Here is a 27,349-nt window from a genome sequence, read left to right as displayed (position 1 = left end):
TATGTGTCTTGAATCAAAATGAGACATAATTTCACAATTGCATACCCTTTATTCCAAAACACAATTTTTAAAGCATTAAATTTAAAAAATTAGATGGTACCTTATAATTGATGTATTATTTGTAGTATATTTCTTCCCTCAAGAAGAGGCTGATTAAATTAATGACGGACCCTAAAACTAGCCTTAGATACAAGAAAACCCACAATTTTCTTAAGTTTTCTCCTTAAATTAGTGCAGTTGAGTCAATGATAAACAGATGATTTCTCTGTGCCTCACTTATAAATATGTCAGTGAAACTTCATAACCAGCTTATTCCCAAACCCTCCCCATAGCATAGATATGATAAACAGGATTAGAGAAGGATCAGGTAGAAGAATCAAGTCCTGTTCCAGTAACTGGAGCCCTGGGGAAGTTTTGAGATGGAAGAAGAAAGGAGAAGAGTAAGCCCCAATTTGGGGGGCCATTGGTACTCTTAGGGAGTGCTTCCTGGCTACTTAGGTAATGTGTTAAGGCAAATTTCCCTTCAAAACTCTTTGCCTGAATGAGCAACAAAGGCAACTAAAAACTGAGATACAAGGTAGCCAAGTTGTGTTTCTAACGGAATCATTTAATATCACATCTGTCACTGGTCATATCCATCATTGCTAGGAAATAACACACAAGTCATGAGAATATTTGGCCTTATGACAATCCATGTGCCCAATCATGTATACTTGTTGTTAAAGAGGTATTAACTTTTTGAAAAGTAAAAGTGGGCTGTTGAGAAGGAGTAGAGACTATAGCTAAATATTTGAAAATAGCCCAGAAAAAATCCTACAACTGCAACCAAAGCTGGAAACTCACAAGAGAGAAAATCATCCAACATTAACAGATAGTTTTGAAGTCTTGACACTGAAAGCATGTGATTTTCTAGGTTATAAGCTGTAAATCAAAAAATAGACTGTAGTACATAAAAAGAACATGGAAAAACCAGTTTCATTAAGAGACAGGCCAATTCAACCAAAACAAAGATATACTGAATATATGAGGAAAACTACAAGGTAGTTAGAAGGACTATAAATGACTCAAATATTTGTATATAAATGTTAATATATGGGCAAAGAAACATAAATATACAATATTTCTATTTCCATATTAACATGTATAAAATAAATATCAATTAAGACTATAGGTTGGTGGACATTTATCCACAAGCATCTTTGTGGTGTGGTGAAATGGATCCAAGAATGAAATAGAGCGATGGAAGTGTGTACCCTCTTAAAGAAAGAAACAAAACTCTAAAACCCAACAAAGTAGACATCAAAAATTAATGTAGTCATCATCCCAGAATGTGTAAAGAGAATATTGTATTCAAGAGAAAAGGGTATCATAGAGAGACTAGGAAATTAGTATTTTTGACAAAACAGATATGTGATAGGTAGTTTAAATACAAAATAGGTAGAAAATCAGTGAAGCTGGAAAATGAAAGTGAGGAATTTTCTCAGAACACAGAGCAAGGGTGTTAAACTGACAGAATGAAGGAAAAGTTAAGGCATGAGGAAAGAACAGATCTTCGAATATCTTTCTAATGAGAGCACCAGAAGGAGATAAAACAGTGAATGATGAGAAGACAATAGTTAAACAACAGAAAAGTGTTTCCCAGAATTGAAGACAAGTGCACACACACGGCTGAGAGATTACTGAGAAAACGGTATCTGTACCGGCCAGACTCACTTCAAATGAGGATCCACAAGCAAATCTCAGGAAGACACTCTACCCTATGAGGCAACCCTACTACTCTTCCTCAGACCTCCACAACATATTTTCTCTCCTTAAATTTCAAATCTTTCACATCCTCAACTGAAAACCTCAATTAATATTTTCTAAAGAACATAGCTTTCATAAATGAGAAAATGGTGTCTCATTTCCTATTTGCATGACCACCTTTCCTTGTCTGACTACTTTACACAGAGCAGAAAAATAGAGAGAGAGAGGAGGACAGATTTGACACACCACATGTGACATCTTGATAAGGGTTTAGACATGATGCACTTGATAGAAAAACCCCAGGCAAAGCATTTAATCTGGTGCATCAGAGGTATCCCCTGTGTTTTGGACAGCCCAAACCTCATCCACATTTCCAGCCTCCTTGCTCTCCGGTAAGGACATGTGACAACTGGTCAATGTGATACAAGCAGCATGGCCCCTGTCTCTTCTGAGCATGAACATTTAAGACCTACTGAGTGACTCTCTCTCTCTCTTCCCACAAGTGACAGACTCAAAGTCATATGTTGAGGTGGCAGCATGACAAGATGGAGGATGCCTAGATCAACAAATGCCCTGGAGTGTTGTCTGCAGTGGAATACTTTATTGTGTGATGCCTTGAGGTTCTGCATTAGTTACCACGGAAGAGCCTTTTCAGATTTGTCCTCGGCCCTCCTCTCTCAGTCTGTTACTTCCTGCCATCCCTTCTGATGCCCTGGGTCATGTGAGATTCTGCTTGAGTTTTTGAGAGGACAGTGTCCCTCTGGTTCCTTAATTCCTTCCCACAAAGTCTCAGACGGTGTCAATACAGAAATGTGAACATTATTTTCAATTCAACAAATATACAAGTTCTTTCTAAGTATGAGCCTTCATCAAAAATTACACCCAGTGCAAGAGAATGCAAAAGAGATGCTAACAAGAGCCTCCTTTGTAAAAGAGGGGAATGAGGCCAGTGATTTTCATCCCTCCTACCCTCAAAACCAGCCTTGCCATTCAGTTGACAGCAAGAATCTTGTATTTCGGAACTAACAAATGCAGAGATTTGTTTTGGTTGTTGAGAATGAATATGTCCTTCTCAACTAAGAGACACTCCGGAGGAATAATGTGCTGACCATGGTTAATATGCTTTAGGAGGCTTTTATACTTGCATTAAGTATACTTTGCTTACTTAATTTAAGAAAAAAATTCAGGATCTTTGGAGAGAACTACATATAGTATACATGTTATAGATGGAATTATCTTGCCTCTATGATTTTGCTACTCAAAAATAAGTAGAGTTTTGTTTAGAATATCAAAAACTTCTAACATAAGGAATCAAAAATTTTTTGTTTACTTTTTAAGAGTGGATAAAATCCTACTGTTTCTTGTAAATTAGAAGCAATTATTATGGGGTGGTAGTTCCAGGAACTGACTGTCAGGTGATGAGGGTTGAGAGAAAAGTGCTTCTTATTCTTATGTGAAATGTCATATAATGATGCTTACATTTTGCTATGTTGGGAAGTGGAACTACAAAAAATGCATTAAAAAGTTAGAATGCAAAAGGAATCAAAATGAGCAATGTTCCTAATAATTAGGAAATAACAAATGTATCACCTTATCTATTAATTATTTATAATTAGCCTTCCCATATATTATCATTAAATATTCTGTCATTTCTCTCCAAGTTGGTAAACTGATGTAACAAAACAGAAAATTTCTTAGACACTGCAAGAGTAAAGAGAACAGAATGGGACAGTTTCTACAAAATAAAAATAATTTACTGGACAATACAGTGTCTCTGAAGCCATGCTTGGATTCGATTATTTCATCCATCATACACAAACATCAAGCTGAAGAAATTTAGCACCTCAAGAGAAATCAGTGAACTCACAATAACGGAGAGTAGGACTTTGCAACCTGATTATAGTATGAGAGAATGCCAGCATGTTAACCTGACAGGTGGTGCTCCAGGTGACTAAGATGCCAAATGCAGACAGGCTGGATGCTTCCCAGCTAATGGACCATCCATTTGGATGTGCCAACACAGACACTGAAAATGAATCACACAGAAGACCCCCAACTTCCCTGGTGTAAATGAAAGACATACATTTGAGAAAGAAAGAATTATCACCAAATCTTCAAGAGAAAGAAAATGGCTTGGAAAACCAAATATATAATGTAATAGCATTTAATTATATGGAATTGCTGCTTTAGGTCCTGCAATGAATACTGAGTTAGTTTCTCCAATTCTAACATGAAAATTCCTTCAACAGGAATTAAACTATTTCAACAGAAGCAATCACAAGTTATTTAAAATTACTATTTTCAAAAGTATTATATGTGTTGTTCTCATGAAGTAATCTGTGAAACTTCTTCAAATACATTTTCTTGGAAATAATCTTTCCCTGGATAACTTCTTGAAATGATAAATACAATATTTATAATCTCTCTTCTTTTTAATATATATTGAAAGCACTCAAAGTATTGAAATTTCCTTTCTGATCAAAAATTGTTGGATTTCTATTTATAACTCATTTTTACTCTTTCCTTGAATATTATGAGAAAAAAAAATGTGGACTTCTGGTTGCCAGGCTGTGGATGTGTAGCAGAGGACGCTTCTTTCAAGAATCTAGGGGCTTCCCTGGTGGCGCAGTGGTTGAGAGTCCGCCTGCCGATGCAGGGGTCACGGGTTCCTGCCCTGGTCCGGGAAGATCCCACATGCCGCGGAGCGGCTGGGCCCGTGAGCCATGGCCGCTGAGCCTTCACGTCCGGAGCCTGTGCTCTGCAACGGGAGAGGCCACAACAGTGAGCTGCGTACCTAAAAAAAAAAAAAAAAAAAAAAAGAATCCAGCTACTTCTTCGAAATTCAGCTTCAAGATTTCTATAACTAACTTGGTATAAGACTGATATTCTTTTGCTGCTGTGTATGTATCACTATTTGAGTTTCCTGTACTACTAATATTAAAATTTTATAAGCCACCGAGCAGGTAAATTGAAAAGGGAAAAAGAACTTCTCCAAAAAGTGATAAAATAGTAATTGTATTAGGGAACATATGATTTTTCAAGCTGTTTCCTGAAAATTTTCTTTCTGCATGTCTTTCTGTATCAGTTTATTTCCTTTTGATTTGAGCTAACTCAAGTGAAACAGAAATAAGTGTGTGGGATAACAGTCTCTCTTATTACAAAGCACGATATGTATCTGCTTCAACAGGAAACTAATCGCTTCAACTTTGCTTGCTTAACCTGCTAAAAAAAAATTACTCCTGTTTTGCATTTTTAAAACCTCCCTTTACTCTACCTTTCCCTCTGCTACTGCCCTACTCACCCTAATTTCCTTAATTAAACTGCATGAAAGAGTTGTCAACACCTCCTGTTTCTATTTCTGCATTTTCTATTCCATCCTCAAGCCATTAGAGCCTGGATGCTGCTCCTCTTTCTAATGGAACCATTCTAATCAAGGCCACCCTTGTGTCATTATACCCTGCGGACACTTTCCCTTTTTAAAACTCAGCTACTTTGCCCCTTCCTCCCTCTCATCCATGGACCCTGTGTCCCCAGCCTTCCCTGGTTTCTCAGTTACCTCTCCCACCTCTTCATCCTTTGCTTCTTCCTTACCAATGAATGTTGAAATTCCAAAGGTTTTTTTTCAGTCCCTACACACTCTTTGTCTCATCTCAGGAAACTTTCTTGCTTCCATTATCATCTGAATGTGGAGATTCTTCAAACATACACCATCATGCCAGTATCCTGAATAGCAGACACACAGACACTTGACTAGCATCCATCTTCATTCAAACTGTTTAGCAGTCATCTTGTCATCTTTCCTGGCCATTACCACCACTACCCACCTACCCATCATGAACCTGATTTGCCTCCTACCTTGCAATAAATGGCACCACCATTGCATTTGGCCAGGCTAGAGAACAAGACATAGTCTTTAATCATCGGTCTCTCAGATTCCACCATAATGCACAGCTTCATCAAGAGACTTTAATATAGATGTGATGACAGTGGTACCCCTGGGTTGCTCAGTGCCCAACCTGCACAGCCTTATGGGGTATGCTAATATTCTCCTTCCTCCTCATCGTCAAAGTCCTTACAATCACCTAATATGTTTAACTCTACTTCTGGAATATCTCTTGCATCCCTCCATTTTTTTCCTATTCAATTCTGGCAGGACCTATAGTCATCTTTTTCCTGGACTATAGATCCAGCTCTCTTATTTATCATGAGCCTCTAGTTCTGCCTTTCTAGATGCTACAGCAGAGGGATGGTTATAAACATAATTTTGGTACTTAAACTCTTTAATGGCCTCCCATCACTGTGCAGACTATGTACAAACTACCGGGCTCTCTCAAACCCTCCAGATCTAGCCTCTCCTCCCTCATTGTCATCACTCTTCCTCTCCAGGGTTCGGGTCTGCTGACTTCCTTCACTTGTCCCAAAGTTGCCATATTCTCTCTCATCTCTGCTGTGTCCTCCACCTGGAACAGTCTTCCCCCACTTGCATCCTTCACCTCTGGTTCAGTGCTCAATTTAAATATATCTTTATCAGGGCCCCTTCCTCTGATCTTTAGACCTGGCTGAGTTGACCTTGGTCACATTCCCTAGTTCCCTGTGTGTCTCCCATTATCACATGATTAAGCTTTACAGGTTTCATTGTCTGTCTCCCAGGAAGATGGGATGTCCTGTTCACTATTCCCAGCATCCATCGCAATGCTCGGCACATAGCATTGCCGAGCTAAGGTACTTAACAAATTGCTTCTGTTGATTGAATATGTTCTAATATTTGCTTAGAATCTCAAATATGTGTGAAAAGTGAAGAAATAAAAACTCTAAGGATTTTAGGATGCTATAATTTCAAAGATACTATTCAGATGGCTTAAAGTGTCTTTTTTGAAGAATAAATTCTAGAAGAATAACTTTAAAAAGTAAAAAAAAAGGTTATTTTTTAACAACTAACATTTACAACCTGCAAACAAGTCTGCACTAATATAAGTGTTTCTTCTCGTGCAGAGAATCGTGTGACAGCTTTGCTGAGGAAGATAAAGTAGTGTCCTTTTTTATTTCAAAGTGTGTTTCCCACTGAAATCTGTAAGATTAAATTTCCCTGAGGGAGGAAAATCTAGATTAATAAGTGAAAAGACTCATCATTTTGAACTTTGTGAATTTTAACATATTTTTTATGTAGACTGTAGACACCTAACATTATGGTGACACATTTGGCATATTACGCCAGCGTTGTTTTGTTTTTTTGTTTTTCCTGTCTGGGGTTGGGAGGGGGATCGTTCATATTGTCTGACACCTTCTTTCTCTCATTTTGTTCATAAACCATGTTTAGAATCTGTAAACCAACAAATATAAAATTACACTCTTGCTGAACACTGGATTTTAAAAGAAGACATAATGCACCTGCCTTGAAATGTAATAAAACATTTCTCAAATGAGAATACTTTCTTTATTCAGAACTTTTGGGTAATTATTTTGGGATGCAGATTTGTGAACAAAGGCTGGAGCCAATCACATGCTATCTAAAACAAGTGTATATGTTTGGATGCTTTATCTGGGTTCTGACATTATTTTATTTTATAAATTTTGATGAGAGCCTTGTTAGAGTCTCAGGCCAGGAAGCTTTTAGTTAGAATCCTCCTGGCTGTGACACTGTACGGTGAAGACGGTCTAGTACACAGAGGGTCTCAGCTTTGTGTTCAGGTCTGCGAGTACCCAAGGAGCATGGGCCCTGCCTCTTCTAGACATGGTCTAGCCGCTTAGAGACAAGACATAGATGGCCTGCTAGAAACAGTAGAAAGTGAAACCTAACACATGACCTAGAACTAGGTTTCACTGGGGTAACTGTAAATGCTCCAGAAATTCACAAAAGGGGGAGATGATTGGGGTTGGAATGAAAAGAAAAGGTTTTGGGAGGAAGAGAATCTTTAGACTTTAATGTTTACCTTAGCTCACAAAGAATAGTGGGAATACATTTTCAGGTGACTGGTTTGGTGTGGGATAGCGTCTGGAGCTAAGGCCAAGAAGTGATGCCAACCTTGGCTTAGAGTGTGAGTACGGGATCACTAGAGGGAGATGGAGATAGGATAGGAAGACTAGAAAATAAAGCTGCATGAGAGTTTTGCCTAATAAAGTTACCCAAAATAACATGTCTATTTCTACTGAGCACTTCCAATAATATTTTAAAATAGGCAACTTTGTGTGAAAGTTCTTATTGGTAGGAAGTAAAACTCCTCAAGTCTCTATCTCTGAATTCATTTTCCAGAGTGGATTTCAGAAGGATAAACAAACCATTTGTTTGTGTGTGTGTGTGTGTGTGTGTGTGTGTGTGTGTTTAATAACAGAAAGCAAATTAATGACATTGTTTTGTAAAATATTTAAACATAAATAGATCCAATAAAATTTAAGCTAAGCCATTTAAAGCTTACAGAATAGAGCAGCAGTACTGAAAAACATCAGCCTCCCATTCACAGGACTGGGTGCTGATGGCTTTGGAGCAAGATGCTTGCTCTTAATTGTGGCCAATTCTATTACTGGCTCATTAATTTGGTGTTGAGCTAATCCTGTTGACGTACCAAGATTTTAAATCAAGTTCAGTATTTCAGCAGGATCACAGATGGATCACTGTCAATGAAATAATGAATTTAGGTAAATATATGAGTGATATATGAGAAGTATTAGTTTACTACGGGCTTTTGGAAATATTGTCCTTTCTTTCAGTCACCAGCCCATGGGTGACCTTAATAATGGCAACAGTTGGCTACAGGATGGAGTCATTTGGGGAAGATCAGGGCCTTGTATGTTATTTTCATATTCCCCAAAGCATTGGAACGACCCTGACAAGGAACACAAAAGAAGTCAGCTGAAGTCGTGGAATGACACAGGATACAAGGCTCACTTGCAAAACAATCAGGCAAATTGAACTGGCTGGTTGCAAAGCTGATAAAACTTAGCTTTCACCTCCATATTCTGCATAGAGAGATATCATTAATATCTGTGTGGGAAAGAGAAAAGACTATATTTAAGGCCACTTATTACCGTAATTTAGAGATACTTGTGATTTCCAATTTCTGTGAACTCGTCATTAGCCATTCCATCCATTCTCTTTTTTTCTGTTGTAAGAAATTCTATATATTAACCTCATTTTCTTAAAACTTACAAAGTTACCTACTCATCACCAAAATAATTCTACATTTTTATTTTTAGAAATTAAAAAATGAGTATAAACATTTATTTATATTTCCCAAACCTAGAATATACATTTTCTTTGTTTAATGTAACCAATCATTTTTTATGCCATTTATTTATTTACTTATTATTTTTGGCCACACCCCATGGCATGCAGAACTTCCCCGACCAGGGATCCAACCTGTGTCCCCTGCATTGGGAGTCTGGAGTCTTAACCACTGGACCACCAGGGAAGTCCTAACGTAATCAAGTATTGAAGTGATCTTTGGTCACTATAGAATATTCACATTCCACAGCTATAATTTCTCTAGCTTTGTAAATGTTACACAAATTTAGTATTAATGCTAATTTTATTTCTATAGCTTTCAAAATATCATGTGAACATATTTTAGTGCCATATCTAAATGAATTTATTACTCAACTTTTCATGGTTTCTCAGTCTCTGAGATACTTATTTTGATTTATCTCTAACTGGAAGAATTTCATTGTTAAGTCAGTTTAGTTTTTCTGAGGGCTTCTAGAGTAATGTTTCCTTAGCTATCTCAGGCTTCGTTATGTAGAGTATCCTTAAGTCACACACATCCAGAACTTTATGGGTGTTGCCTAGACCAATATTCAAATCTTGATAATATGACCTGCCTAATTTTCTCCCTGGATGCCTCAAGGACTTTTTTCCTTGAGATTTAATCACTTAACTCAAATATGTGCTAGTATTTAGCATTTTGTATCCAAGTACCATGGAGTATGATGTTATCAATTGACTTGTTGATTCAGTATATTTTAATTTCTGGAGAAAATTTTAATATATCTTTAAGTATATCTGTTTCATATGCTGAAATGTATAATTTAGGAATAAAAATTACTGTATGTCTTCCATATTCATCCACATTTTCTTAATTTGTTGTTTTCATATATGTTCTATCATGATCTCAATCTTTCCTCTATGTTAGTGATTAAATATTTATAATACTATTCTGTTCCTTGATCTAATCCATTATTTTGACCTATAATCATGGTGTTTTAAATCATAACGTTATTTCCCTCATTGGAAATCTCCCACGGCATTTCATTTTCCTATTGTCTTATATCTAAGCTCCTCATATGAATTTCTTTATTGAGTTTCATATCAGGAAATAATTAATAACATTTTCCTCCATCCTGAGTTAAGTTTTGTCCTAATTTTTTCTGTTTTCTCCTGTCCCCTTTGATGTATATTTCTCCTTGTTCTATGTTTGCATATTCAACATTCTATCCTGTTCATGATGATCAAATCTGGGCAGGCATCCTATTGGTCCTCTCGAGGTAATATGCTAGCTATATGACTCTCTTCCCATCCTATGAGGTAGCAGTTTATTTTCTCTCCAGAATTGCAGTGCCCTTGCATGTAGCCTGTGGGAATGACTTGGGTGCTGGAGAGGAGAGAACCCCACCTTGGTGGTCTCCTCTTTACCTAGATCACTTGGTTTTTTCCTTTGAGTATGTTAAATATTCTAGATCAGGGCCATTACCATATACTGTGTTGTGTTTGTGAGTGTGTGTGTGTTCCCCAAGGGTAATACCCTAATTTTTCAAATCATTTCTCAATTCACCATGGAGCTATGGAGTCTCAACTCAGACAGAGGAGAGCAGTCTTCTTGTCTGCTTTCCTAACTCACTCATTTTCACTCATTTTCCCCCAGTCAGAAGAGGAAGAAGTTAATCATGAAACTTCATTTTGATTATTTCCAAGTCTTAGCATTAATGAGCACTGCTGGGACTGAATCAGTTCACAGTACAGCTCTGTGACACAAATAGGGCTGTGGTTAGGGGAAAAGCCATGTTGCATTACCTTCTCCTCTCCAGAAGGTCTTTTTCCTTGACCATACTTAAAAAAAATTTGACATGAGGTTATGTCCCTTCCCTGGTTCAGATGCTGTAGGTGATATTTTTTTCTCATTAACCTTATCTCAATTCAGAGACATCCTTCATAAATAGCTCAACATAGAGAAGGAAGCATAAAGCCTGTCTTAAGGAATAATAATACATACTGAAATAAGGCCAGGCTCAGTAAAAGCAAACGGGTCTGTAGAGATAGATTTATGCCTATTAGAATCCTTTTTTTATACGATGATATGAAAGCTTTCTTCAATAGCTTTCATACTTCAGTATTCTTTAAGATGAAAATTGCTATTTCAGTAGCTAAAGGTGAAGTCTTATGCCTCAGTTCTATAAACCTAGAGTGTGTTGCCATGATGATGTATGTTATTAACTGACAGCTAAAATGAACAGAAGTTTTGTCCAACATAAGCAGCCCTATAGGAGTTTTGCTGAAATTCAGTAGTTAGCAGGAATGCCATTTTGTCTGACTTCCTTGCGGTTATGCACATATGAAAGCAAAGTCACAAAGTGAAGTTGAATCTGCACAGGGGGTCCACACGGTATACTTTGTAATATGCAAGGCATGAATCATGAATTAAAGGCACAGGTTTAGACTCATGGATCCACCTACTGGTATTGTTCATTAATGACTATTAGTAGCAATGGCGGGTGGGTTACTGGGGACAATGATAAGAATACACACATCTCACACTTTGGGTGTTGGGTTGATTTTCTAAAGGGGATGGAAGTAAGCTGCACCTTGGCTCACCACCATCCAGGTACAGTCACCCACTGAAACTGAAGAGGAGCATGGAAGACTATGCCACAAAGACAGAATAATTACATGTAAGAAAAGCTATGCTCAGGACAACGTTCCTAAAACTGGATAATTTAGGATTCACTGAGGGATCTCAGGCCTCTTGGATCTTAGCCTGTAAGTTCAGGGTAGTGGGTATAAATCATTACTCTCAATGTTTCCAGTTATTCATGAGGAAATAAGCGTACATAGTACTTTATCAATGGATTTTATGGTTTCAGTTTTGTTTATATAATATTTACTGTTCCCACCTCCAGCGGCTGAGGCATTTCCAACATTTAACATTGAGGGTACTAGATAATCCGAACAGTCTTAAAATAAGAACTAACATAATATATGACAGCATGAATAAAAGATTTTTATTTGTTCTTTCATTCAACTTAGTTCATTACACTTAGACACAGTAACAATGTTCCATGTAGAGTATGGGCTCTGGACATAGACATATTAGGTTAAAATCCGAGCTCTGCTTGTTGTTAGCAATACACCTCCAGGAAGCCCGTTGTCCTTGTCTACTACAGCTCCTCTGTAGTACAGAATCCTAATCACATCTACTGCACAGGGTTGTTTAAAGCAATAAGTGATTTAAGGTAACACTCTTTGAACCATGTCTGGTTCATAACAAGCATTCAAATATATCAGCCCTTCTGTTCCCCATGTGCCAGGGTCCCTTCTACACAGCAGGAACATATTAATATATATTAATGAACGGAAGAGACAATCTTTGTCTCCGTGAAATTTAGTTCTAGTGGATAAAAGAGACTCCAAAGGACTTCAAGAAGTAAAGACGATAATTACAATTACAATAAAAAAGGAAAACATAATATGAAAAAAATACATCCAGGCAATGTGATAGCAAGATAGGGCTGTGAGGGTCCTGCTTAGATTGGATTATGTGGGAAGACTTCTCTTCAGGGGAAGCATTTGGCCTGCAAACTGAATGACATGCCAGCATCAGCCAGGTATAGCTCCAAGGGAAGAGAATCCCAGGCAGAGGGAGCTAGAGCCATAAATGCCACACAGTGGTGCACTGCAGTGTACGAAGAATGCCTGTGTGCCTGGGACTTGACATCAGCGGGGAGCCCAGTGAATGAAGGTCAGAACGTCAGACGGTGGCCAACTGATATAGATCCAGAATCGTCCAGGTAAGGAGTTGGTAGTTCATCCTTAGTAAGATCAGATTTAAACTGGAGAATTATATGATCTGATTAACATTTTTGAAAGGTCATTTTACCTACTACATGGAAGGGACACTACAGGGAAGGCAAGATTGGAAGCAGGGACCATTCCTCATCAAGCGTCTGGGTTTGAGATGATGGACTAGAGAGAGAGCAGTGAGAATGCAGAAAGATGCGTAGTTCAGGACCTCCTCACCAGGACACGCTGAGAGATTAGAAGTGAGTGGGTCAGGGAGATGACTCAAGTTCGGGATTTCAGCAACTCAGTGAATTCTAGTGCTGTTTCTTAACATGAGGAAATCATAGAACTAAGTTGGGAGATGTCAAGAGTTATATATGGGGTATGTTAGATGTGATGTACATATCTGACATCCTAGGAGAGATACCAAGTGTGCAGTTGTTTGTAAAAGACCAGGGATCCAGAGAAAGGTAGGACTATAGATACAGATTTGTGAGTCAGCAGCATATGATGGATTAAACCACTTACGGAGAGAACATACAGATGAAGGGAAGAGAGAAAAGAGAACAGCAGCCCCAGGCAGGTTTGAAGAGGGGAAAAAGCCCCACAACAACCCAGCAAGTGAGATTGGAAAGAAACAGATAAGGAAGTAGGGAAAAAGAGGTTATTTAGAGAAATATCTGTTGTGTCAAAAATGAGTAAGATGAGAACAGGGAAGTAAGCATGGGGCGTGACAACATGGAGGTTATATGAGATGCTGATGAGAATTGTCCTGGATTAAAGAAAGCATGTGCCTGTGCTAATCTTGTAAGTGAAAATGTTATTCTATCGTAAATGAATCACATTAAGTACACCACGTCTAAATTAGAGTTCTTCATTTTATTTATATCTTATCTTCAAGTTATTAATTGCTACAAATATCACAAATATTAATGGATTTGCCCTCATCTAAATGGTGCAAAATCATGCATGTGTGCTAGCCTTCAACTGGTATTATTTCTACCACTTAACATCTATTAAAATATGACCTTATTTTTACTTAGAGTACAATTGTAAGTTCTCATGAATTCAACTTTGCTGGTTCATAATAGTTTCATTTTACCCTTCATTTTTACTCCCCTCCACACTTTCATGCACTTGATTACATTTCACACTGTTAGATTTTTATTCTTTTTACTGTGATACCATGTTATTTATTTTTCACAGAAGACTAGATTGAAAAAAAAAACATTGCGCTGAATTTTTGCTTTATTTTCTTTGGAATCCATGCAGGGTACAATAGATGAAGTGATAATTGCTAACTGCCATCTCTGGTCAAAATAAGCAAAACCTTGAATTAGACTTGGGAGTTTTCCAAGATATATTACCAAGGGACTTTTCATTCTACACACTGTTGGAGTTTTAAATTCATATATTGTAATCTGCTTATCCTCACTGGTATAGAATTGAATTTATACCATCAATTATATTTCCCAGTATAGGATACATTATCATCCATCAGCCCATGGACAGCTTTATTTTTTGACCCTTTCCTCTGCGTATTTATTTTATTACCCTTTCCACATGGACAGTAACTTGAATATGTTGAATCCTAATCTATTTCCCATGTACTATATACTTATATGTATACTTATAAGTACTTATATACTTATAAGTACTTATAGTATGTACTATATACTTATATGTGTACTTATAAATACTTATATACTTATAAGTATATAGTACTTATATACTTATATGTACTATATACTTATATGTGTGAAACACTAGTGTTCATATAAACCAATGTCTACATAGAAACTTCATAAAAGATACTTATAATAAATGAATAAAAATCTATTGATTTACTATATTCTATGGACTAAATTTTGTTCTTTGCATCCAAGTTCATATGACGAAGCCCTAACTCCCAATGTAGCTGTTGGCTTTTATGAGGTAATTAAGGTTAAATTAGGTCATAATGGTAGGGTCCTAATCCAATAGGATTTGTGGCCTTGTAAGAAGAGGAAGAGAGAGATTGATCTCACACACACTGAGGAAAGGCCATGTGAGCATTAGCAGGGAAGAGCAATCTACAAGCCAGGAAGGGAGCTCTCACTATTACCTGACCATGCTGGCCACCCAGACTTCCAACCTCCAGAACTGCAAGAAAATTTCTGTTGTTTAAGCCACCCAGTATATGGTATTTTGTTATGGCAACCCAAACAGACTAAGATACTATGTATATACAAATAAATAATGAGCAAATAGTGTTTTTGATGCATATGTTTTATAGAAACATATAATTCCATATATAAGAGATTACATTTTTTCATCTCCAATTTGCTTTTCAGGTAAATCTATATTGATATGTAGACATGTACTACTTTGGGCTATCTTATGGTATTTCAAGATATTTATATGCCAGGACTTATTTGTCCATTTTATTGATAGATCTAGACTTTTCCATCTTTTCAATATTACAATGATGAAATTAGCATTCTTTAGATGTCTTTGAACTTACATGAGCGTTCCATGGGGAGGGTGACCAGATATTCCAGGTTTGCCTGGGGCGATCATGGTTTATGCCTGCTGTAGATCAGATAATTTTAACATCTCCTTTTCATTCCACTATGCACAATAAATTATTCACTCAGAACTCCCTTCGAGTATATTCCTTGGTAGTGGAACCACTGTGTTTTAAGTTAAACATATACCCTGGTTTATTTAAATGCTTGAATTTTGTTTCAAATTTGCTGCATTAGTTCAGGCTCTCACTAAAACTTTGTTTACATATTTCCTTGGCAGTAAGTTTTGTAACTGTTTAAACTTTAACAATTGGGAGACAGAATAATATTTCAATTTTAAATGTACTATCCTCTCATTTATTAATAAGCATATGGAGAGATGCTCAAACTTATTGGGTATTCAGATTTTTTAAACTATGAGTTGCCTTTTCAGATTTATTGATAATTAATCTACCGGATTATGTTTCTTTATCCATATTGATTTTAAGAGTTACTACAATATTTTAGATAATAGTCATATGTCAATTTATATAAGAAATATAAATTTCTGGATAATCACTTGCCTCTTGTTTCTGTGTTTTTCTCCAATTATAATGTAGCTGAATCTATAAAGATTTTCATTTAGATACTTTTAATCAAGAAAAGAAAAATAAGGAGCATAAGAATTAGGAGAAAAAAGTCAAATATTGTTATCTGCAGGGTATATTTAAATATGATACATACAAAAATCAGAAGAATCAACAGAAGACTGATAAAGTGTGAGTACAAAGTAGCTATAAGGGTCAAAACATAAACCTAAGGCAATGCAGAAAATGTTATTAGAAAATTCAGTAAGGTATACTGTTTGCATAAACATTAGATTATCACATAGCCAGGAATTACCCTAGGCATATTGGCTCTTTAGAAAGTAAGCTATTTAGTGAAATACAGTGTAGATAAAAGGTGTATGGACAAACATTGTTAAGATATCCATCCTTCCCAAATAAAACAAAAAAATATTAATGTGACTGATAGAAACCTAAACGATTTTGAGGAGACTGGATGGTTTTCAAATTTATGGCAATACAAGTCTTCCTAGATTTATGAGCCAATTCTGAAAAAGGAAAAGAGAGGACTTATTCTACTAGATAGGAGGTAATATTACAAAGCCAAAGACTGGCTCTTAGGAAGATACAGATAAATGCGCTAATAAGGAAGAATAGAAGAAGTGTAGAGTGCAAACCACAGTTGTTTAGAGCCTAGCACCACCAATCAGGATCACCAGGCTGAAAAACTTGCTCACCACATGAAGGAAATAAAATTGGATCAATGCCTCAGTCTAAAATTGTGGGAATATATTGTATGAATGTAAGAAGCAAGACACTTGTGAAAAAGCTTAGGACAGATAATATTTAGGAAAATCTTCCTCATCTTAAAGTCATAAACAAGTTTCAAGTCTCAGAACAGAGAAATTGGCTGATAACAAAAATGTTCATCTTATCACTTCAGGGAGAATAAGGCTTTAGAAGTACTGGGTTGTCCAAAAAGTTCGTTTGGGTTTTTCCGTAACATGGTATGGAAAAACCCAAATGAACTTTTTGGCCAGCACAATATCTCAGTTTGTACCAGATTAAGTTAAAATTTTTAGCCTACTGCTACTGAATGAACTGTCATCAAAACAAGCCATTAAGGACACTCTGCCTCTCTTAGCCCTGATGTGAGGTCAGTTCACAGCTTTCTTTAGGCACCCTGTGCTCTCCTAGCACTTATCACCTCTCATTGACCTTAACAAACTCTGTCCAGCTAGAACAGTCACCCATGATTGTGCATCCCAGGGAACATTTGACAAACTCTGAAGACTTGTTTGGTTGTCTTAACTGGGGTCGGGAATTCTACTGACATCTAGTGGGTGGAGGCCAGGGATGCTGCTAAACATGCTGCATTGCACACAACACTCTCTACTGCAACAGAGAATCGCCTGGACCCAAATATCGATAGTGTTGAGTTTGGGTAACTCTGTACTGGACTAAGAGCTTTGGCAAGGCACAGATTGTAGCCTCTGAATGTTTATACCCAGCGAACACAGGAGCAAAGACATAATTGAAACCCAAACATTTTATTGAATAAATTACTAAATTAACTGATTTACTACTGCCAATGGATGTAATAATTTTTCCCTTATCTTTTTACTCCCTTCACAAGGCCTGCTATTATAATCTCATATAAACTTAAAGCTCAGATGGATTGCATTGAAGTATATTTTCACTTCTCAAGTATCAAATTCTATTAAGACTATCATGCTATTAAGACTATCTATTAATACTGTTATTCTAACAAGTGAGAAAGGAATCATTCTGAGATGAAGGTAATTTAAGGATGAAACTTTGAGACAATAATCCTACAACCAAATAAAAATATTAATATATCGTGCAGCCTTAAAACCACACCCTACAAAATAACTGAAATCAAGACACATTACTAAAGGAAGAACATGAGCCAGCCCACGGATTTACTTACCTAAACTTATCCACAAAGACACCACAATAATTTTTTTAATCAAAATTTCTGAACTTCACCTACCTTCAATAAAGAATTATAGAAGTAGATATTAAAAGTCCCTTTTATCCTCTAGATAACTAAAGAGCAAGGTATATATCCTTATATAAAGGTAACTTACATTTCAAGGTATATACGTTTGAAATACAACATGTGAAGTGGAAGTTCATTTTTGCTTCCAGAATCTCCAGTAGTTTTTCCAAACAAAAGTATTTTCCTACAAGCTTTGTTCTTGCTGTGTAGTAAGAGGTGACACCTTTTCAGTGGCCTGAAAGATCTTTGTGGCTCAATTATACAATGATTGGTTTCACTGGGATAACAAGTACTCCAAGGATGCTGGTTAGCTATCAACTCTTGTTATTTTCAAATGCACAGGTTCTTTCCAGCAGTAGCTGGTTTACAGACTAACACACTTTTTACACTCTCACGAGCATCTGAGCACCTAATTTTACCATTAAGAGCAGCAGTCTCTTGTCCATGAAACAAGTGACAGATCACGAGTTTTTTTATTTGTGGGGATGGGCTTGAGAAACACAAGTACACATCTAATTCCCTTTAAATAACAGTTTCCCGTAGAAGTTCTCTCTTGCTCCATTTTCAGGGAACATACTCTGAAGATAATGTCAGTTTCCAAGAAACTTTGTCCAACCATTTAACTGGGATGATCCGTAGGGCCAAGTTGATGGATGGGAAGGTCATTCTAGCAAATCTGGTTTATGGGCATTTTTCCAGCAAATTGTGATAAATAATTCAGCTGACCCACACAAAAGAGATTTATAGCACAGGTGGGAAGAGAAGTGAAAAGGGCTCTGGGAAGATATGAGAAAAGATGTACACAGGTGTGTGTACAGTGCGGGGGGTGGGTTCTTCAGAGACATGTCCTCAAGCACACAGCCTGGGGTCCATCCCAGAACATAAACTACTCCAGTTCTACTTGTGGGTGAGACAAAGTCCCACATGTCACTAAACACCAGGAGTCAGACTTTATGCTGTTTTGTGTTTATGGAATGTGTTTATGGAATGCTCTATAGCTCGAATTCCACACCTTATTTGGAAAGGTTAGTCATAGTATTGGTTGAGAGAATGATTGACACATCTTACCATGATATTTTTCAATCGAAGGCATAAGGAGAAGTGAGTCCTTTCTAACTCCCTTGCAGGGGATGAGGAGAGAGAAGTAAAGACAAGGCCTCCATTCTGAGGAAGTGGAAGGCTAGTGTTGCTCACCAGTGAGGTCTCAACCTTCATGAACCATGAGGGGGAGCCATCCCGTACAGGCCAGTTCCCCCAAAGGAGCTGGACACTTACACATCTGTGCAAACAAACCTGTACTCTCAATGAGCAGGTGTGCTGTGCACTCTCAGGAACGAAGCCTGTCTGCAAAGTCTGATAGTAGACCACTACTCACTTTAAGGACTGCAGAAATAATGGGAAACCAAATAGCATTTGGGTTGTAAAGTAACTCCCCTGCTCAAAATGGTTTTTCCCAAATAAGTAAGATAGTAGACAATTGGAATGAGGTTAGCCTAACCCACTGTGTACAGCACAGGCAGTCCACTGATGTGGCACCCGGGGGCAGATCTGGACCCAGTCCTTGGTGAAAGCCACCAGCCCTTCGGTCTTGTCTTTATCTATCTCCTGACCTCTACTCATCCTGCATCTAGAGCCACTTCTTTAAAACCCAAACTGTGCTTATCTCTTTCAAGCGGGGTCTAGATAACAGGGCTGGCAAAGTTCATCTTGTAGATGGCAGGACCCCTCATATCAGCTGCTTTAATCTTCATAGGAGAAAGTAAATTTGAGAAAATAGCCCACACCTTTGTTTCCTTTCACTTATGACCACCTCAGTGCAGGTGAGAGACAGAGATGGCCATTCACCTCCAGCTCAGGAGTGAAATCAGTTAAAGTTAGTATATATCCAAGAGGGGATGGAAGGGTCTTAGAGAGGATCCAGGCAGACAGAACAGGGTTTCTGCCTGAATGGAATTGAAGGTTTAGAGAGAAATAATTTTGGAAAAGATAAGAGTTAGATCTAAATGAATTTGGAGGATATTTCCTCTAGCCTCCAGCCCCCCAAGAGAAGATACTACAGAGCCTTCTTTAAGAACCAGGTTCTGGGAGCAGAGAACCTGGGGTCACATTCCAGTGAGTGGTGCAGGGAAGAACACAAGCCTCAGACAAGGGTCTCCTTGCAACTACAGAGGAAGATACAGCTTCATAAAAATCCCAGTGGTCTGAGAAGGGTGAGGGTGTAGGAGAGACATAAGGAACATACCTGGCCATTACTGCTGGGATGAGAAGCAGCATTTGAAGAATGCTATTTGGAAAGAAAATGCTGACATCTTAATGAGTTATGACTCCAGGGAAGCTGGTGTTACATAATCAGTATGTGAGGCGACACCAAAGGGATGGGTCACCAAGCAAGAGGCTAGCTGAGGTCAAAGTGGGTATGATGTTGGGATCTCTGCCACCCCCTCTGCAGAGGGGTCTGTGCATGGCCTCAACTCTAGTCCTCTGCTCCTGGCTCAGCTTCCCTTTAAGAGACAAGTGGAAAATAGCTGGGACTGTTACTACGCCTCCTGCCACTCCGCAACTGTAATGTGTGCAGGGGTCATCTAAGGACCTTGTACATCTCAGAGTCCGACTCAGTCATTAGAGATAGCTTAAAAGCAATGTTTTATCTATAAATTACAATGCAAAGCCAGTATTGTATACCTAGGGTTAGGAATTAAAAAAAAAACCAGATGTGCCAAAAATAAAATAAATTGTCCATAGTTTGACTGGAATAAAGCAATTCTGGCTGAAAAAGAAACCAAGCATCATAGTGGTCAAACTCCTTCTCCACTTTGAGCCCATATTTCCTTGCCATTCAGATGGCAATCAACACCCTGTCCCATCACACTTCACACTTCCCTGAAGTAAATCAAGCTACCTGATCACATCCAGATGTGGCAGCTCTGAAGATACCTAATAATCTCCTTGTGAAACTTATCCCACCTAAAGTGTGATATAAAATAGTGATGGCACCCATGCCATCCCAACAGTACTCACCGGTATGGATCAGCAGCCTCCTTTTGCTGATGGGAGAATCTGCAGAAAATATTGAAGACTCAACCTCAGAAAAGAACAAGACTACAGCAGTCATGAAACTCTGAGCCTAGGAGCTTCATTTCCATATCAAGCCAGCTAGTTTCTTTATACTTTGAAACATATGCTCATTTCTTAGCTGAAATATATTGTGAGTGGTTGTCAAGAACTAAGCTTTTGCTAAAATTGTATATTTTTGCTTTTCTCCTAGCTCAAATTAGAAACATATGTTCATCACCTCTGCCTATGAATAGTTCAGCATGGACTGTTTTTCTCATTTTATTTAGAGCAGATCAAACACCTATCATTTCAAAGTTGACCTGCAAAATATATGACATACACAATTTCTTAATTGTGATTTTGCAAACTAGCAAATGAACTCAATTAACTGAAAGATAGTTGTGCATCTCAGGGCCATAATTCGTGCAGCCTTCATTCAGGTAGGAGATACTGATGGCGTCGTTAAGGTGCAGAAGCTACGTGAAGAGCCTTCAAATTTCAGAGTTCATGTCTGAAGTAGGGATGGATAATGAGATCCAGGAATTTTCATCTCTAAAGTTCTGCCTTTAATGGGGCCATGGCTGAAGCCGAGAATAATAACCATCTGAAGGCAGCTCCCAGCATGGTCTGTGGAGGTCTGGAGGAACTGACACAAAAATCATTCCTGTGTCACCCCAGTGGGCACTGGGCATTGAGTGTAGTGTAGAAACAGGTGCTTCTCAGCAGGGGTGTGAGATCAGGAGCAGTGAAGGTTATCAGAAGCTCAGATGTCATTTAGGGGCATTTAGGAAGGCAGATGGTCATATCCTGGTCCAAAATTGATGCTATGCATAGAATAACCTTTACAAAAGCTGAGAATCAAATGACAAAAAAGTTTGATGGTAGTTATCACAGCCTAGGAGCTGAGAAGAAAATGAAGATAAACCAAATTTATTTATCATGAAACAAGTGCTAGTGGTCTCAGCCAATCAATCTCTCTCTCTCTCTGTCTCCCTCTCTTTCTCAATCTGCCATTGAGAGGTCACCATGAGAAAATGGCCATCTATGAACAAGGAAGAGAGCCCTAACCAGACACTGAATCTGCTGACACCTTGGTATAAGACATATCAGGCTCCAGAAATATGAGATAAAGGAGTTTATTGTTTAAGTCACCTGTGATAGTTTGTTACAGCAGCCCAAACTAAGATAGCATGTGAATCTACAATTATCTCAGTAGTTGAAAGGAAACATACCATTTTCCTGGTTTAAGCTCAGTGCACTTCACTCCCTTCCAAATGTACACTCACCCACAGGAGTCCACAGGCTACAGATAAATCCACAGATAAATCTGTTTATCCCGAGATTTATGCCCAGAGTAAGATCCAATACCTAGTACTTCATGAGAAATGATTGGCAGCATCACTCCAAAGTATCAGTTGCAGTATCTTGAGATGGGAATTTAGGAAATATTTGATGTAACCTAATTAAAATTAATACCACCATAGTGAGGAAAGTTTTCCAAGAAAAGATCCTTTTTACTAAAAATCCGATAAAGTGAGACTAATAATGTCTATTTTACAATTGAGGAAATGATACTAGAAAGGCCACGGGGCTTTCTAAATGGACACCGTTGAGAAAGTGAGTCTCTGTGATTGTGAGTCTCTCATTGCTTTATTCACCATCACAGTTGCTCATCATACAACCATGCAGTGGATCATGGACTAGTTTGCTGTACGTTGTGACATTACTTACAGCACGTGTTGTGCACATATTCTTAATAAAGAGGTCCTCATGCAAGAAGGGGCTCCGTGAAGTTTCCAGGTCAGGAACTGAGATGAAAAGAGACCATTAGAAGTCTTTGATTTTGGAAAGACTCTTTCATTGAGACATCATGATAAATTACTTAATTGCTTCACTTTGATATTGTCTTGGGTTGTAATCTCTTCAGAAAGTTGTTTCTTAGAAAAATCTACAAACCCAAGAGTGAATCTCTTTGTTATGTTCATATATTGTTTAAATTATTTTTTCTTTTCTCTTCTTTGGAACTAGTAAAGAACTTTCCATATTTTTCCTGATCACTCAGGGCTATTTGAAATGCACACAGGACCTTGAATCTGCTTCATGGTCCTAATTGAAAACATCACAAAAATACTAATTAAAGAATAAGCATAACTAAAAGTCACATATGAGTCTTCTTGATAAAGCATGAAGAAAATGACTTTATTATTGCTGGAACAATATTTGTTTAGAAGTATTTCCCTTCCACTTTATTTCACATTTTATGCCTTTATTGTCAATGTTTATCATTTGGTTAAAAAAAGAATGGATGCATTAAAATGAATAAATGATAGTGTTCCTTTTTTTTGCTTCAGGTTTATAGAGTATCTTCATTAAGGTAAATAAATTTGTTATTTACTGGGATAAAGCAAAATTTCCAATAAAAAAGCGTAGTAATTAAAAAATACATGCATGTGAGTATAAGCATCTTGAGTCCATTTTCCACTCTTTTCAGATTAACTTGGGGTAAATTAATTACGCCAGTGTCCTGCTGGGCAAAGTTCTTTCCTCATTACTCTGTTTTGCCCTCTCCTCTTCCTATTGTCACTGAAAGACCTTGAGGCCTAAAATAGATACTAATTATTTTCCACCTTTGCCCCTCACTGTTCAAAGCAGTGCATGATGTTTTTACCATGAGGCCCATTAACACAGAGCTCATTAAAGCCACACAGAATGAATGGACTCACAAGAACAAAGATTTTGTGCTCAGGGTTAAAGCTGAATAAATTACAATATATCCACAAAATAAGAATTCCAGCGCGAATACCAGTATTATTATTATTAGAGTATAATGAAAATATAATAACTGTATTATGTCGCAAATAAGCAGTATGAGCCAATAAGCATATCGAATAGTAAATAAGCATAAGCCTCTGTTAGATCACACAGAAGATACAAAAACATGACTTTTAAAATACTGCTGCTAATACTCGGAAGGACAGTGCTAGAAAAGAAAGACACAGGACAATCTCTTTCTTGAATGTGAATACGAAAATTCTGCACAGATTGTTAACAAAGTCAGCAAGTTAAAATGAAAAACAAAAACACAAAACAGAAACAGACTCACAGATCTTGAAATCAAACTTATGGTTACCAAAGGGGAAATGGAGGGGGAAGTGATAAATTAGGAGATTGAGACTGACATATACACAGTACTATATATATAAAATAGATAACTAATAAGGACCTACTGTATAGCACAGGGAACTCTACTCAATATTCTGTAATAACCTATATGGGAAAAGAATCTGTAAAAGAATGGAAATATATATAACTGATTCACTTTGCTGTACACCTGAAACTAACACAACGTTGTAAATCAACTATACTACAATAAAATTTTTTAAAAAATAAATAAAATAAAATAAATAAGCAACAAAGATATATAATACAGTACAAAGAAATATAGCCATTATTTTGTAATAACTTTCAATGGAGTATAATCTATAAAAATATTGAATCACTATGTTGTACACCTGAAACTAATATAATATTGTAAATAAACTATGTTTCAGTTTTTAAAAAGTGAAAAATGAAATAAACAAAGGAAAAAAGTAAATGCACATGATCAATTTGGGTTTACCCAGGAATTCAAGTTTGGTTTAACAATTAATAATTAATATGCACAGACACAAGTACACATACATGCATACACACATGTACACACACACATCATTCTCCTGTGCTTTATAGTCAATTAAGAGTTTTTAAACCAAGGTTAATACAAATAAGGAAAAATCGCATGGGTTTTATAGGAATATTTCCACAACCTTAATAACTAAAAAAATACAAATTACAAAACAATATAGCTAGAAAAGTGCTTTGTGTTTAAAAAACATATATGGAGCAAATTTATTTATTATTTATATATACATTTACATATTAAAGGTTTATATGCATACATATACAAATTTGTATATATGCATACACATATATGTATATATAATTTCCAAATAAAACTCTGGAATGTTATATTTAAAGTTCAAGGAAGACAGACACTACACTTTAGCATAGCTACATTTGAGGAATATGGAATTTGAGAGAGGTTGACTAATGTGGGGACTGCCCTGTACTTCTTCATGATGTGGATGTAAAACTATTCCCCTGGAGATGACTGTCAAAATGTTTTCCCCCCATATTTTAATATTAAGTACAAAGGTGCAATGAAAACTTTGTTACTAGCTTGGTTTTTTCCCATGCAAGTATGTTTTAAGATTTGATACAGAGAAGTGAAAATAATGAATTAAAAGTGAAGCACATTGATCACGTCTATAAAGACTCAAGTTGTCCTTTGTAGGCTGGACCAATCCATCACAGTGAATGACAATGCTTCTTTCCCTACATTGTCAACAAAATTAGATGGTGCCATTCTTACATTTTTTGATCTCGCAAATCTTACAGAAAAATAAATCTTGATATTATTTTCACATCTCTCGCTCTGAGGCATAGAATTGGACCCTGTGTCTATTTGTGGATCCTTGAGGTTTCCTCCTTTCTGAATTCTCTTTCTCCACTCATGGTCCCCTAGTCTATTGGATTTTTATGTTTTTTGAATACTTATAGATTTTTAAATATACTCTAAATATTAATCATTTTTCCTTATACATGCTGCAAATATTTCTTGTCTTTAGTTCATATTTAAATTTATAGTGACTTTGTCTTATTCAAGCATATTTTCATGATGTCAAATTTACCTTTGTTTTCTTATCGTTATTGAGATAAAGGGAAAAACTCTCATTTTTTATTTGCTTACTAAATTATTTTTACCTCAAAAGTAAAAAGTAATTCCTTTTATTTTCTTATAATACATTTATAGCTTTGCTTTCTTTTACATTTATTACTTGGTTTCTTGTGGAATTTATTTTTGGTATTCCTTTATTTATCACTGATTTGAAATATTATCTTTATGATTAATTGCTTTCATATATATGTATTATCTCATTATTATATTATTTTTATTATCTCATTGTGTTTCAATGACTGGATTTCATATTTATATATCAATATCATGTTTTAATTAGTCTGGATTTATAATGTACCTTACTACTTGGTAAGGCAAGTCCCTTTATTGTTTTACATGTCTTTGATCATTGTTGGGAATTTTTTCTAAATGAATTTAAAATTAAGTTATCAGCTGTATAGCACAGGGAACTCTACTCAATACTGTGTAATGACCTGTATTGTAAAAGAACCTAAAAAAGAGTGGATATATGTATGTGGATAACTGATTCATTTTGCTGTACAGCAAAAACTAACACAACATTGTAAAACACCTTAGATAAACTAAAATAAAAAAATAAGGCTTCCCTGGTGGCACAGTGGTTGAGAGTCTGCCTACTGTTGGAGGGGACACGGGTTCGTGCCCCACTTTGGGAAGATCCCACATGCCACAGAGCGACTGGGCCCGTGAGCCATGGCTGCTGGGCCCGTGCGTCTGGAGCCTGTGCTCTGCGACGGGAGAGGCCACAACAGTGAGAGGCCCACATACCGCAAAAAAATAAATAAATAAATAAATTATCAAGATAAATAAAAGAGCTTCTGGGAAATTTTTATCAAAATTTGCTGATTTTATATTATAATTATGGCCAGATTGCTTTCTTTTCACTCTTGAGTCTGCCTAAATGGGAAGACTGTATACCTCTCCATGCATTCAGGGCGCAGATAGGTTTTATATAGTTTAATATTTTTTGTTTGTTTTTTTAACTTTTTATTTTATATTGGAGTATAGTTGATTAACAATGTTGTGTTAGTTTCAGGTGTACAGCAAAGTGATTCAGTTATACATATGCATGTATCTATTCTTTTTCAAATTCTTTTCCCATTTAGGTTGTTACATAATATTGGTATTGACATGTGTACACTGCTATATTTAAAATGGATAACCAACATGGGCCTACTGTATAGCACAGGGAACTCTGCTCAATATAGTTTAATATTTTTTAACAAAAGGATTTTAACATTCTTTGCTGGGGTTTATTTCAAATATTTTGTAAGCTGTTTTTGGTAACAATTGTTTGCAGAGCTATTTTCTTGTTCTTATAATATCTAAATGGTTATTCCTTTACAAGACTATTCTTCGCCTTCTACTCTTAACCCATGCCAACCCACCAAAGTTGACAATCTTAGTAGGTGGATTTTCAAAGTCACTGCTGTAGGTCACAGGGACTTGATTACGCAAGGAACTACTGAGAAGCATACAGAAAGCCTTTGTTATTGTCCCCCTACATGACAGGGGGCTGAGTTCACACAGATATGGCTACAGCCAAAGTTGTACCAAGAAATAAGGGGATACAACTTGAACACCAAAGGCACTTCACCTCTTCCAAGAGCAAACTTCAGAGCCTGTGTATTATCTAGCCATATATATGTATATGCCTAAAAGAATATCATTTTGCTTAGTTATCACTTTGCTTAATTTTATTCCAAGGCTAATTTACTAAATCTAGTCTTCATG

This window comes from Phocoena phocoena, chromosome 3 (assembly GCF_963924675.1).
Source record: "Phocoena phocoena chromosome 3, mPhoPho1.1, whole genome shotgun sequence".
NCBI lineage: Eukaryota > Metazoa > Chordata > Mammalia > Artiodactyla > Phocoenidae > Phocoena > Phocoena phocoena.
The sequence above is the reverse complement of the archived record's forward strand: the minus strand, read 5'-3'. Positions refer to the sequence as shown.